Source organism: Corvus brachyrhynchos, unplaced genomic scaffold (genome assembly GCF_000691975.1).
Source record: "Corvus brachyrhynchos isolate BGI_N302 unplaced genomic scaffold, ASM69197v1 scaffold131, whole genome shotgun sequence".
Taxonomy (NCBI): Eukaryota; Metazoa; Chordata; class Aves; order Passeriformes; family Corvidae; genus Corvus; species Corvus brachyrhynchos.
The window spans coordinates 1,015,672-1,031,458 of NW_008236438.1; the positions used below are offsets into that span (position 1 = coordinate 1,015,672).

The 15,787-nt window shown below is 37.0% G+C and overlaps 1 protein-coding gene across 9 annotated transcripts in view; it reads right to left on the bottom strand.

The window, feature by feature from the left end:
- Positions 1–15,787, bottom strand: part of ERBIN (erbb2 interacting protein) — a 119,054-nt gene that overhangs the window by 89,918 nt on the left and 13,349 nt on the right. For 7 of the 9 annotated variants that reach the window (XR_001866128.1, XM_017747080.1, XM_017747079.1 and 4 more), the window contains exon 2: positions 9,397–9,508. The exons of the other annotated variants lie outside the window; for them this stretch is intronic. The gene's annotated coding sequence lies outside the window, so the exon portion shown is untranslated. The remainder of the gene's footprint in view (positions 1–9,396; positions 9,509–15,787) is intronic. 9 annotated transcript variants of the gene reach the window in all.

Below are 15,787 nucleotides of genomic sequence, written 5' to 3' on the forward strand. Positions count from 1 at the left end.
CCTCCAATAATGAGATTGCAGTGAGGGTTGTTTTGTCTCAATTCTTACCCTTTTTTTATTAAATTTACTTTAAACCAACACAGCATAACATACAGAAACAGCTGTTTGTGTGTAGTCTGGAAATCAGTAGGTTTCTCCTCATTCCCTATTTCTCATTCTTTGCAGGGTTGTCTTGTAAAAATATACTGCCTGGAGGAATATGCCCTTCATATACTGATAGGAGCCCTACCAAACTACATGCCCTAAAATGCATTTTGAAGATTATATCCATACATCTTCCAAAATCCTTTTTACTGTAGTTGCCCATTACAGTTCAAAATGCCTCTCAGTAATAACTGAATTGCAGTATTAGATCTGATAGCCAAAGAATGGAGTTTCTTAGGGGTTTCGGGTTTCTAGATACTGTTCCATTCTGACTTCTGAGTAAAGATAAAAACAATCAGATATGAGGCTTTAAAAACAACATCTGTTTAAACTAAAATTAATTTTTTTCTGGATCTTCCAGACCTTCTCCAACAAGCTAGTACAAGATCTGGGAAAATCAATTAAGTTCGTATTTAAAGCTTTCATAGCAATAAAGCAAGTCACTTGTTTATCTGCAGATTACTGGATTTCAATTTATAGGAATAAACCTGTGTTAGATCTGACACCTCTATGCAATATTCTTTCTAGCAATAAGACACAGTAAATAAAAAAGAGAATAAAATCAACCCTTTCCAACAGGTTGATTTCTAACATGTCAGTCACCTTTGTTAACAGTTGAAAAAGTACTAGAATATTTTCTAGTATGGAAAAAATCTCAGTAGTTAAGATCAGTAGTGAGATTAATGTACTCATTTCATTCCAGATACCAGCATTCATTTTAATACCATTAAGGGATTACTATTTAGACAGACTTAAAATGATTGATAAAATAATTCAACAGTTTTAATACATGCGCTCTATGACAATGCACATAGTCCAGTCTTCCCATAAAATTATAGAAATCCAGAAAGTAATGCATGCGAAGTTAAATCTTTTCTGGTGTTCACAACCATAAGAGACTGGGCTGAGAATAAATGCTAACAGTATGACACATTATAACAGAGACCATTAATGAGCATTAGCAATTAGACAGCAGTAGTGTTATTAGAACCTTATTTAAAAAGAAAAATTTTCAACAGCTTTGATTAGACTGACAGGCCAGCACCTATATCTGAAATAGTAAATACTGAGAGACAGAGCTTAACACCCACTCACTAGTTTAAGACTAATGAGCCTTAAACTTAAATCTTGCTAGATGTAAAAATGCCTGGGTAATCACACCGTACAGATACCAAGTCTTTATCTCCTCTGGTTACTGTTTGCTTTAAATGCATGTGATGCAAATTACAGTTCGCACGCTGGAAAATGAGGGAAACTTAAAAAGAGGAGCCTTGACCCTCAATCAAAATTTGACTCTTTCAGAAGTATGGGAATAAAAAGGAAAATAAGGAAAAGGGCAATATCAAAATATAAAAAAGGGAAAAGAAAAGTTTGGTTGGATTGCTAACATCTCCGATCAGTCCAAGACTTCTCAGAGACCTAGTACTGCTCTACAGGTGATCCTTCCTGTGACAAAGTGAAAAAGTCCTCAATAATGGTGAGAGCCTCTAAAGAGTCACCTCTCTTGTCTCCTCATCTTTCCATTGTGATGTCTTCCGCTGTTGGTCACCCTACTCCTCTCCACTCTTCTGCTGTTTCCTCTGTTTCAACGTGGTTTTTTCATACCCCAAGTTGCTTCCCTTGCCGTTCTAATACTACTGTCCCTGACGTGCTTCCATCTCACAGGAATGTTCCAGATGACATGCACATCTGGGGACTGCCTACTTAAATTCAATGCATATAAAACCAGAACACAATCTCAACCAGCAGCAACAATGTTTTTATCACATGCATTGATTACTTCTGGAAATCATTACTTTGACCCACAACTCTCCTTGCTTCTCCTTCCTTTGAATTCCTGTAGTCACATTTGTCCCCAGCCCCAAGCACCCAAAACAAAACCTTAACCCCACAAACTTGTACTTATTACAAAAATTATTTCTAGGACACTGCTTGCCTGTATTGCTGGTAAGTATTCCTAATTTGTTTCTTTTCTTTTGAAGATATAAGCAGCTTATTTTCACCTATTTTTCAAACTATTTTCTCATTCAAAATCAAAAGGGAGACTCCTCAGTCAATAAAGTTAGCTTCGATCATCATCTATCTAGCTTCATCAATTCTTCAGAGAAACTATGGACAGCATTCCCACATAGATATATAAAATTAATTCACTGTGTGATCCTTCATATTTTCCTTGTCTCTTGGCTTCACAACAACGCTTAAAAATAAAATCCTGACAGCTACCAGGCTGCTGTTGTGCAAATACTACTGCTTATCAAGCTAAACAGTGTTTACTATCACCGTCCTCCACATCATGTGCTCCTCTTCTGAGCTAAGTCACCCTAATCTGTTCTGAAGGACAATCAACCTGTTGTGTATCCTACACTTGTGTTGAAACATAAGAGGCAATTCCAGTTTGCTTACTGAAACTCCTTTAAGTTACACAAAGGGTAATCATAATGCTTTGGAAAATAATTTATTTTACCCATCCTGTATGAAAATACACTACATATGCTACACTTATACAAATACATGCATAAAAACCAGATAATGCAGTTATGCTGGTACAAACATTTAGACTTTCCAAGAAGAAAATTTAAAGCAGACGTATCTACCTTGTCTGTTTCTTTATTGTCCCAAATCGTAGTAAGCAAAAATATAAATGAAGTTTAACAAAAACTGTAAAATCCAACAGAACAAATATTTTGAGTCCTGACTTTTTCATTAAGGGAGAAGAATGAACCCACAATTCCACCTTGAAAAGCAGCAGTCAAGCAATTTCCTTGGTATCTGAAAGAATGTGGGGGTTTTTCTCCTTGTGCTCCAATTATCTCAGCTACAGCTATAAAAACTACCTTCGTGCTTTCACAGAATCATAGAATGGCTGGTGTTGGAAGGGACCTTAAAGATCATTAGTTCCAACCCTTTTGCCCCAGGCAGGGGCACTTTCCACTAGATCAGGTTGCTCAAAGCCTGATTTAGCCTGGGATGGTGCATTCCCAGCTCTTCTGGGCAACCTGCTCCAGTGCCTCACAGTAGAGAATTTCTTTCCAAAAGCCAATTTAAACCTACTCTCTTTCAGTTTAAAGCCACTCCCCTTTGTCTTATCACTACACACTCTTGCAAAAAGTCCCTCTCCATCTTTCTTGTAGGCTCCCTACAGGTACTGAAAGGTGCTACAGGGTCTCTCTGGAGCCTTCTCTTCTCCAGCCTTCTCTTCTCTCAGCCGGTCTTCATAGGGGAGGTACTTTAGCCCTCCAGTCATTTTCATGGCCCTCCTAAGGACCTACTACAACAGGTCCAAACTTTCAGAAAGTTTTACCTCTTGATTAAAGGGAAGGTATTTCAGCTCCAAAATAAATTACAACATTTGTAGCTGTGAATAGAGATTTAGAATAACTCGAGAATACTTTTTACTTGAAGTCTGAACTTTAGCACTAAAGGTAAGGAAGGATTGAAGCAGCAACCATATAAACATCTAAAATGAGTAAGAACATTCTCTTGGTTGAATTTTACATGGCTTAGTAATAGCAAAAAAGTCCAGAGAGGCTTCTCCATCTAGCCAAAAGTCAAATCAAGCAGTTTTGTATCCTCAAACAGCAGCCCTTAAATGCAAAAGATAAGCAGGGCTCCTTTCTCACTTACGCAACTAGCTCAAGGGGGAGAGAAAGGGAGCACAAGAGTAAAACATCATTTTACATTATATTCTGGGGAAAATATGAATCCTCTACCTTAAAACCACATTGAATCTAATTAGTTACAGGATTACAATCAAACAATTTTCTGACTGATAAAAAAATTTAAAATGTGAACCATTTGTCGGTTGAATAAGCCTACCAACAAATGAGTTTGATCATCAAGTTCTTCTCAACCTTCTCAATTACAAAAGTCTCCTATTTTGCCAAGCAAATTAAACATATCTGTTAAATTTATAAAAAATAAAGGGTTAGTATATTTTATCTCATTCTCACTCACTTAAGTGGTCCTAACATTAGCATCCTAGGTATCTTAGGCAGACTCCCTTCATCCTTCACTTTCTGAAGTCGTCAGCTTCTAACCCACAATTCGTTGCTATAGCTTTTTTCCCCCCTTCATTTAATTAACAGATGCACACTTCTCACTACTATATTAGCTGGTTTTATATTTAATGTTTTCTAAGCATCTAGCAAAACATCCTTTAACTGATTTCCCTTTAAAACTGAGTAGAAAAGGAATTTCTATACAGATGATTTCACTGAATGGCTTCCAACTGATCTTTACAAAAAGGAACAAATAAATGCTGCTGATTAAACTTCATATTTATTACGTACAATCAAAGTCAATTCACAGTCATTTATACTTTCTCAACAACAAGGAGGTTTTAAATACACTACTGGTTACTGGGCTCCTTTCAATAATAGGTGTAACTCCAAATCCTTCTATAATGACTTCTAAAAATACTGCATCCATCATCTTTTGAAATGCACATTTTAGTATTAGTAGTACAAGACCACCTGCACACAAAAATTAAGTTTCCTGTACTTAAGGAGTTAATCATCCTGTATGGGACTGCTATTTGATAGTCCATAACAAGCTATTTCTGCTGTGGCTTACCACAGAGAAAACCAATTGATAAATGTTACTTTTTTTTCAGTTCTCATCAAAATAGCACTGTCTTTTTCCTTCACTTTGCCCTTCCTAAATTGCAAGCTGCTATTTTAACCATCAAACACATCATTCCTTCTACCAAGGGTCAGCGATACTATGCAGATCAACCATAAGCTTTTTCTATTTTCCTTCAAACTGAGTACCCAACACTTTCTTCTTTATAAACATTTCTAGAATTATTCATCAGTCCTTCATAAGCAGTATTTCCAATATCTTGTATTTGTATTAGAAAAAAGTTGGGTACTTTTCCTTCTGCACGTTTTAATAGATGTTCTACTTGCCTCTCCTCTGTAATCGATGTTTACTTCCAGTCATTTTTTTTGAGGAAAATCTGTCACCTCTTTTCACCTTAAAATCAAGCCGCTGCTTCATAACAGGAAAACCCACTCCTTCTACACTACTTGTATAGCCAGCTAGCTCACTCTTATCATCACCTTTGTCCTAATTTGCTTATAAGTGGAAGTGTCTGAAGACCACTCGGACCTGCAGAAACACTATGCCATTTGTCCACTTACACAAAAAATGACAGACTGTCTGTCTTGGATGGCTAAAAATCTTCACAAATACATAATGTGCACTATAACATCATCATGGCAATATAGCATTCCAAAACACACAGCACTTCCCCTGCTACTCCTTCCCTGTAAATCAAAATTAACTAATTCTTTTTGCTTCCTGTGTACAAGGCTTCTTTGGACTGAACTTGATGCAGACTGGCTAGCTTCAAATTTACCTGGTCTTATTTTGTGAAATCCAGTATTTCTCATCCTGATGTGGAATTCTCTAAGACATCAATCTGTACAGCTCTCCACACCATTGTTGTATGATCCTCCAGACACAGCAATGATAGAGGAAGAAAACTATTTTATATAAGCCTATGCAATTGAATTTGTAAACTTTTACAACTCTTCATATAAAGAAAAATATTTTGGCAGAAAACCAAACTATGGCAAATCCATTACAGCTCCCCACAGTTGCTTACTGCATCACTGAAGGTAAAGCATTCTATTAGGCATTTCTGTCTCACCATCATTTCTTCCCACTAGGAGGAAAATATACTTTTGTAGTATATTGTATACAATTGGATCCATAAGAAAAAAATATCCTGGGATAGGGGGGAAGCAAGAAACTAAAGGAAAGGAGGAAATTGTCAGTGAGGTCTGTGAATAACACAGAAGCAAACCTTAACTGAAGAAATAGGCACTGACATTCAAAGACAACTGTCGAAAGGAAGTTTACTTGCCTACATTAGCTAGCACTTGATTCTATCTCCATGGAACAATGTAGATGGAGAAGACAAGGAGAGAGGGAAGAGGAAGCCAGAATGTGCCATGCTATTTAAATACATTAGAAGAATTCTCTGCATACTTCCTCTCTGACACCACCACACATTTATGACACTACTAAAGAAGTTTTTTATTTGTGAGTTACTAAATTGACAAATAAGATTCAGGAACTGCTTACATAATGCAAGCATGAGTTCCTCAACATCTAGTCTTTGCATAGAATTAAACAAAGTTGCCTCTATGGAGACAGGATGTTTTCCTTACAATACCCACTTCTGGCCGTGTGACAGCCAGCAAGCTCATCACACAAGTCAACCCTATGATAACCTAATCTTGCTTAAACTCTCTTAGCAGTGCACACATTTTAAGGGACAAACTAACTACCATTCCTCCTGAGTCCTTAAACGAAAAAACATTCAACAAAGCAGTCTAGACTATGTTAATATTGAAGTGCCCATGGGTCTGAGAATCATTTCAGTTAATGAGACAGCTTGTCCATACCTCCTCCCTGCACTACAGGGAACACCACGCTGGCAGAACGACGAGTCCCCCAAGTGCACTGCCAAGATAAAATACATCTCGTGCTGACTAGTTTAACCTTCACAGCTGAAATACCTGAGATATGTTTGAGCAGGCACTTCATGCCAGAACTTGTCAAATATAACTAGGAAGGGGGAGATTTGGGGCAGCATTTATTGCTACAAGGAGAAATGAATCAGCAAGTCAAGGGGGCTAACTCAGATTAAATATGCAAACCAGAGCTTATATAAGAATCTTGGAACATGTCCAAAATAAAGAATACAAGAACACGGAAGGGATGAGATACAGGAGATCCTTTTTAGCCAGTGTAGTTTTCTTTATTCAGGTGGAAGTCTTGAGAGCAAGACAATGAAATAGGAATTTTCTTGACTGTAATTAAACAGCTTCAAAATTAAATCCTTAAATAAAGCATTGTCAGAAGATGAAACACACTCCAAATACATTGCAAAAGAAGCTGCAAGACTCTGTAAGAATGAAGATTTCAGACTCTTGTCAAATTCACCTATTAGGCAGTGTATGGATTACAAAAAGTTAAAAAAAACTAAGAACTCTGACAACCTTTAGTCTCATGTTTCTGTCATGTATTTTGGCTATTCGCAAGTAAAAACTCATTTATGGTCTCTGTTTCCATGCTGTTTTCCAGTACCTGTAAATACAAGTTGATACACTACCTTCACATTGGACCTAAGCATTGTGCTCACTGTGAATTTAGCAGCTTGACAAATTACAGAACTTTTCCAGAAACTTATTTGTTACAGAACTTTTGAGAAGCTGGGGAACATGCACTCAATTGGCATTAAAAAGCCTCTATCCAAGATGATCACAAAACATTGGGAACACTTACTAGGCCTTTTGCAATGCCTACAGCAAATATTTCATCACAACATGCTTTACAATTCAATTATTAAAGACATGTGTGCAGCCACAAGCTTATCAAAAAGTATTGGCTTCCCAATCCTGTTCTTTTTAGTGGGTAGAGATTTTCTTCCCCCAATAAAAGCTCATTAATCAAGGCTGCTAATGAATCAACAGTTAGGAGTGAAAAAGGGACTAGACTTAAGAGCAAACGACTGCAAAGCAAGAAGAAACAAAATCTAGATTTAAGCATACCATTTGAATTACCCCAGTAAGACTGAAGTGTTTCCAAGTAAAAACAAGCAGATGCACAGTGAAACTATGATTATAAAACAATGTTCTAATTTAACATAAAATTATTATCAATATTCAAATTCGTGTATTTGCCTATTATCTTACACACATTCAATGTTATTGAACAATATTAGTAGCATAAAAAAAGAAAGAACCTCTTCTAAATCCAAGCCATGCACTGCTGCCTGAACTGTCCACTTTGTGGTTATCTTTGATGTAAGTAGGACAGTAGCAGCTTATTAGAAGTCTCAGCCTATCCAAATGATAAAATTGTTTCTCTTTTGTGACAATTTTTTCCACAATATCACTCTCTAGTCAGAACTATGAAACAAGCCTCAAAAGTTTAACAGAGAAAAACAGCTCTTTTTAAAAATACTGTAAACAGGAATCTACAGAAACAATAATTGCAAAGCCCTCACACAGAATATCAAGTACTTTTAATATACATACATGTATTTAGGATCTTCCTCTCAAAAAAAAAATGTGCTCCTCAAAATCTAACTTATTTCAATAAAACCCACTCTTTCTCCATGAGCTCATTTTCAAGCAAAAGTTCATAAACTTGGTACGGTCTTTTCACAATTTTTCCTAATTTAAATATCATGATGACTTTCTTTCCAAGCACGTAATTTCTGCAAATATTAAGCATTTAAAACATTATTTTTGCCATTAAAATATTTCCCCTCTCAAAAGCCAAACATTTTCTGCGGCTAGTTAGACATATTTGTGGGTGCATTCTAACTACATTCTTGAATCAGAGCAAGAGATTATGAGAGCAGAATAAAAAAAATGCATTTGCTCAACAGTCCTTATTAGGACAAAGAAAGTAAATTACCTACTCCAGTATATACTGTAATCTACCAAAGATTTTTGTGGCACTTCAATTAGGGACAAAATTTCTTTTTTTAAAGGCCACATCATTCTAGTTATGTTTTCTCACTATTTCCCTATGACCCCTTTCTGAGCACCTATGTGCATCTGCTATTAAATAATGGGATGAAAAATAAGTTTTAAAAAAACATCCCTTCAGTCTTATGCCACCCTAAACATACCACTAACAATATAACAAATATACACAACCACAACAGTACATGCATGCAACTGAAAAAAAAAAGTTGATTCCCCCAAAACAAAAATAAAACCAACCCAAATCACTCTAACCTTTCTCTAGATAGAATAACAGCATCTAAGTCAGCTTATCCAAGGAAGAAGTATTTGTTTGAAACTCCTTTTATTTTTTGCACAAAGCTACCTGAATACATTACCATAAAATGGGTAATTAATTCAAACAATGCAGAAAAATAGAATAGAAGCAATGGAAGTCAGGTTACCTCTACACAAGTGCTAACACAGAGCTGTACCAACTTTAAAATGCAAACAGACCATGCTCTGTGACTCAAGTGCACCAGACTGCCAACCCAGTGAATAATCCCAGCACCCCTTGAGGGAAAGCAACCCCAATTCATATTTATTAATCATCATCCCTACAAGCTACTGTAATACAAATTCAGCAGTTAAAACTTTGTCATTCTTACATGTGTGGGTGAGAGAGGATGTTAATAGCACACTTAAGAGTGTAACTGAAACAAAAAGTGTGCCCAAAACATTTATTTCCCCTTATCTCCTTTAACACATTTGGACAGTCACCTACCCAAATTACTCCACCACTGATAATTTACACCATAGGAGCCTGAATCAGTTTCTCAACTGGCACCACAGATTCACCAGGACGTCGAACAGTTTATTAAACCATCCACATGGATCTGTGAAAGAGAATTAAGAAGTGTTTTCAAAATGATGTGTGTAAGCGGCCTTGCACAAAACTAAGACAGTTTCAAATCTACACATTTACTTTGTTCTACACCAGAATCAAACACAGACAACACAGACGCAGTAATATGTAGCTTACCACAACAACCACCATTCTACCAACATGCATTTTTATTCTTTGTCAAATCTGAACATAATGCAAACAGAAAAAGCAGTGTGTCAAAACACAGAAAAGGTAGAACTGATTATCATTTCTTCCTTCTATGGCAGCCAAAAGTGAAACACATACACTGCTAGCAAGCTAGAGTTCAGCTCCCTGTTATTTGTATGAATGGAGTCAATTATCAGATTAACAAAATGTAACCAAAACCAGCAAGAAGTTAAGCGCGGGACCTCAAATGAACAACCTCCTCTCAAAGCACTACAGTTGTGGTCAATCTCAAGCATGTTCTCTGAAAGAGAATATATAGAAAGAATCTATACCACCCACACAGACACAAATGCTCCCACAGTCCTCATGGGGAAATAAAACTCACTGCAACAGATGAGTCTTTAAAAAAAGCTTCAACTATTTCAACTAAACCTACCAGCTGCCTTCATTTAGCTTAACACGAGATTTTATTGAAAGTCTGCAGCCACAGCTATTGGCAAGAGTGGAGACGCTTACAAGTAGTTGGATCTGTTTCTCAGAAGCTTACTCCGCCTGGTGAGATTTGTGAAATATTGACATACACTCTGTATGTTGAGGATACAAATTTTACTATGTGGTCCTGTATGCAGTAAATATAGGATGCATGTGGAACACACCCATGGCCTCATCTTGGTGACATTTGTTGAAGCCAGTTCAAATAAAGTGCCAAAATACAGAAGAATGGTTTCTCATCTGTTTTTAAAACAGCAAATACATCCCACCAAAAAGAAAAAAGGTCTAATAAATCTAGGTTTCTATGTTGACAAATGGAATCTTTCCTGAAATAAACTGTTCTTCAGGAGATCAGATCCTGATTAGCACTTAATATACAGCCACAAAACCGAGTTTCATGATTCCTAAAGTTTCTAAGACAAACAGCAGCAACAGAATTGTCAATAAAAGTGTTTCTGCCACTGTCAAAACATCGAGATTTAACAAACCCTAAACCATCCATAGTAACACAGCTGTTTAACAGATCTTAGCTACCTTTTCCAAAACGTTGCAGGTATCAGCTCCCCATGGTGCCATGGCCACCTCAAACAGAAACTCTAAAGGATGCCACAGTTGATGACTGCACTGCTACTTTCCTGGCTTTCTCAGGAATAAAAAAAATTGGGTTGCTGACCCTTAAAGTGGTGGCTCTAGAACTTCCCTTCTAAAATTTTCCTACTGCTTTCCCACCTACAGCCAAAATTCTTGCATGGCTGAAAATACTAACAGAAGTATTGCATTAAATCAAGTTTATATCTAGCCAGCAACTCCCTTCATACACACCCTGCTCAGGAACTGACGGTCTATGATGTAAAGCCTGGAATAGCTTTCTCAGGTCTTAACCAAGGAGAGCAGACTAACTTCCTTCTCTCGTCTTGAAATCTTCCAGAGAAGATTCAGTTCAATTTGAGATGTAAGTGGCACCTTTATAGATAAAGAATGGACTGTTGAACATGCTGTCTCTTCCAGATTACCTGTTCAAGTTTTTGACTACCGGGCATGCACAATACAAGTGCTCAGTGGTAAACTAGACTCCAAAAGTTAAGGGTTGAGGAGGAGTAAGAAAATAAGAATTTTGCACATTGTTAGAAGAAAGACTTTTGACACTTCTTCTCCTAAGGCCAGTTTTCCCCCCAGCAGGGTAAGTTAGAAAGTAAGTAGAACTAAGGCTACACTCTACTTCCGGCTTTTTCATTATCAGAGACGTGTAATTTTTAATTGAAACACACTACCTAATTAATACCAACAAGCCATTTCAACTGAAATGGCTGATGGGCAGGTCACTATATGAAAAACGACCCATATTACATTTGAGTTATAAACTCCTTTCACAACAGTTATTAACAACCAGGACTTTCCAGAACTAGACAGATTTGTGCTGTTGAATACCTAAAATCACCCCTTGTAGACAATATCTTGGAGCCTTTGTGGCTGCAAAGACAATTAGGAGAAGAATCAACTTGGATTTAACTCCACTATCACACTTGTGAAAGCCATGCTGCATTTCAAAAATAAAGTGACTTAAAACACAGAACAATTTTTTTCCATTTTACTGTTTCCAGTCCCCTGTTACTGTTACTCAGTTTTTTGAATATATGACATGAATGATCAGGGTCTGCTTATATATACGAAATTTTGTTTAAGTACTTTGAAAAATTAGGTGCAGTTAGTACTTCTATCAAGCACTTAAGAGTCTGCAAGAATGTATCCTAGAGCCTACACTAAAATGACTGGTAATATTACATTATAAACCAAGGATATCTATCACTTTGGCTAAGCGTACTGGAAAAAGATGCCAGATGGAACACCACAATGGAGGCTACTTTCATTTCCACCCAGAGCCAAGAAACATCATCATACCACTATCTTAGCAAGAGCAACTACTGACAGCAGTGAGCAATGGAAAAGATCACTTAAAGCAGCAAAACTAATTTAGAAATATTCTACTAATCAAGCTTTAATATTATAAAAAAAACTATTTGAGATATTTATTAAGTCAGTTCTACGGAATCAGTAGATCTGTGCATAAAAGCTAACATTTTGCTTTCAGAATGAACAGGAAAAAAAATCATTTATTACCACAGGATTCTTCCCCTCCACTTTCTTCATCTACCATGACAATCTTAAAAACGCTACTTAAATTTTTGTTAAGCATGGTTTAGCTGAATCCAAATAATAGAAAAATATGAACTTAGGAATTCATGAGCATAATTACTAGCAGTGCACATACAAAGTCAATAATTTAGCAACTACATTAATGCGGTTGGGCATGAACTGAATAAAAAGCTCTCCTCAATTGCTTTCTGAAAGCAAACAAATACTTTGTATATTTTTTTCCATTAGGTCGGACAAACAGAGGATGCATATAATTACATATAAAAATTAGTTAGCCTGCATTACAAGAAGTTGTTTTGACATGTATTTATTTTACTTTAAAAAAAACCCCTGTAATAAGTGCTTAAACACACTTGACTACTATCCTTCAAAGTGTTAAAAGATGATCTGGTTATTGGAAGCCAGGTGATTGGGAGGAGAGGGCATCAACTTGCAGATACTTTGTGAGCTTAAATACTTGATGTTGAGTAGCTGACTGATTTGTACGCAACCTTAACACTTAAATTCTGCCTTGGATCCTAAATTCTTCTCTAGATCAATGACTCAAGGGGAAGGGTGGAAAGGAACCCACTCCAGCAGTACATGTTAATGTCACTAAGCTCAGCCTCACTACTGGCTATAATTCCAGCATGCAAGACTCACAGTTCATATCCAAGTGTCAGGACTGATACCAGAAAATACATGATCTTAGCAGAGAGAGAACGAGTCATTTTTATGGATCTTAAAATAGCCTTTCCCCCATACCCCTCCTTACTTCAAGATACAGAGATATAAATACAGGCAAATACACCTGAAAAGCAGTGTTCAATTTGTATTCTAATCACACAGCAGAATAAATGTAAAAATACATACAGTTATCTTTCAGAGACCTTTTCTGCCCAGCATTTTAAGACATGCCAGATGCACTGAGACTACATGCCAGTCCCTCAAAATCTGACTCTTCCCCAAAATCCCAAAACAGCAGCATCAAAAAAAAAAAAAAAAAAAACCAAGAAAACAAACCAAAACAAAAACCAAATCTTTCTGGTTTAAGTGGAAAAAATACAGAAGGATAACTTTAGAAACACAAAAAATGAATGCAGTTGATAGTATTTCAGTCCCACATTCACTTAGAAGGGGAGGGATTAATGCAAACATGAAACTGTACCAAAAGGAGATACACTTGCCCTCAGGTTCAAAGTCAATTCCAATTTACCACACTCTAGATTCTTATTACAGATAGACTCTCACAACTGAAATAACATATGAAGGAAACATAAAATGCGCAACTTTTTCCACGCTCATTTGCAAGGTCAACAGTCACTTCAGTGTCTTAATAACTAACTAGACTATGCATGCATTTAAGAAAAAAATCCTAGCGTATTTTCAGTCTGGGGTAAGGGAAGGAAAAGAAACAATCAACCTTTGCATCACATTTTCAAAATTCCAGTCCCAGAGAAATGAGTATCATCATACTAGTTACTCTCAAGTATGCAGAAGATCATAATTTAGAAACCACCTTCAGGAAGAATTCAGTATCTCCAAATCCTGCATAGCTTAATCCTTGTACTACATAATTTGAAAGAATAACCCTAATACCTACGTTATCTTCCCAAATACAATATTCAAGATAATTTGGGACTTAATATATTCTGAGCTTTTTTCCTATCTCTGAACCCTAGGAAAATAAATTATCTTACAGCAATCACTATTTCCCCTGAAACACTACATCAAATACTTACCAATCAGCCAGAAGATAAACTGTTATTTTGCAGATTAAAGAGCAGGACATACAAATAGACAACTGCTGTCATGAGAAATACCTTAACTGCTTAAGGATGTATTGAGAACTATCCATTTGATGCCTTAGTAGTCCAGTAAGCAGGCAGTGTTCAGCTAAGCTCTCTCACAGATGTAATTGCTACTAACACTGGTGTGCCTGGAGAAGGAAAAAGTCCTCACAACTCAGTTTAAAGGTCTGTCATGTGATGACTCTAAGAAGGGCATTGTAGGGAGCAATTTAAACTCGGATAACAAGATACATTTTAAATTCACTAGTGCTTTAATAGATCACAGAACTCTCTCCAGAGAAGCAGAGATAACCACAGTATCAGAGTCTTAAAAAGTGGGTAACAGCACAAATACCAGCTGTTTCTGTTTACCTCATGCCCATGAGTGCCACCTCCTCCCTAATATAGGGGTTTGGCCCTTCTGGCTAGAGGAGGGAAAGATCAGAAGTCACCTGCATTTCATGCCTGCAATACAGTCAAGTGAGGCCACTATACATGGCTCCTCACTACAGCCCTACAGCACTTCCACACGCAGCTGGCAACCTTCCCAGAAGATCTGAAAATGATCAAGCTAAATGTCTTCTATTCTTCCATCCTCTGCCCCCTAAATTATCTTGCACTTTTAATTCCTCCATGAATGAAGGCGATTCTACCCTGCCCACCTGAAATGAAAAAGTAAAATACTTTAAAGGCATTGCACACTGTGACAGACATTTCTGAGTCCATCATTTTGTTATAATACATAACATATGAACTTGTTTACTAATCACACTAACTGCCCATCACCTGTCAGTTCTCCAGTCATACTAGCCTAGAGGTCTAATCTGAAGGCAGAGCATGCCACATTCAAATACTGCTGACCTACACATTTCAATCAAGAGATCCCTCTAGATAATGAAAAACACAAAGCCACCAGAAATCCCAATGAACTAAAGAGGCTAGATATATAAGTGTCAAAAGCAAGTGCTCTGAAACACAGCCTTCAGGAGAAAAGGACTTCATTGTTGCTTCTCCTTTTCCATAGTTAGTTATTTCACACTCCCGCAGCAATTAAAAACCATTTTACAGAGAAACATTAAATTCCCATCCTACTGTCTCAAGTCTGCAAGTCAATCTATGGCAAGAAAAAGCAGGAGAGATGGGAGGTGGTAGACTTTAAATCTGCCCAAAAAGAGATGTAACTGGGTAAGTATCCCAGTTTTTAAGTGCACTCTTGACTTTTATGTATGTATTATCAAGGATCAAATCACTGATGATGAATAGCAACATTTACATTTACTGTGGGTAAGTGGAAGACTATTCCAAACCAGCCATTGGAACTCAAAAGGCAAGTCAATCTCCATTGTGCAAAATTCAAACTAGAGCCTGCTGAAGCAAGAGTAATCTCTGCTTTTCTCTCTGCCTTTTAAGCTGCCTTTAACAAAACCTGCCTTTTATTACAGCTAGGGCTTGCATAACCACACTGGAAGTTCAATCAGTAACTGATCCAAAAAGCCTAAACTGCAAGACATCGGGGAGAAGTTTTTTTTTTTAAGATCAGTTTGCTCAACAACTCACTGATTTTCAGTACCATGTCTCCACCTTCAATACCTTGCCTTCACCTTCAGTACCTTGTCTTCTTTCTAATGCAAAGAACCACACCAGAAGCAAAGCAAATGCATGCAGAGGAGTTGCAGCACAATGTAAAACTAGACATTTAGTCACAG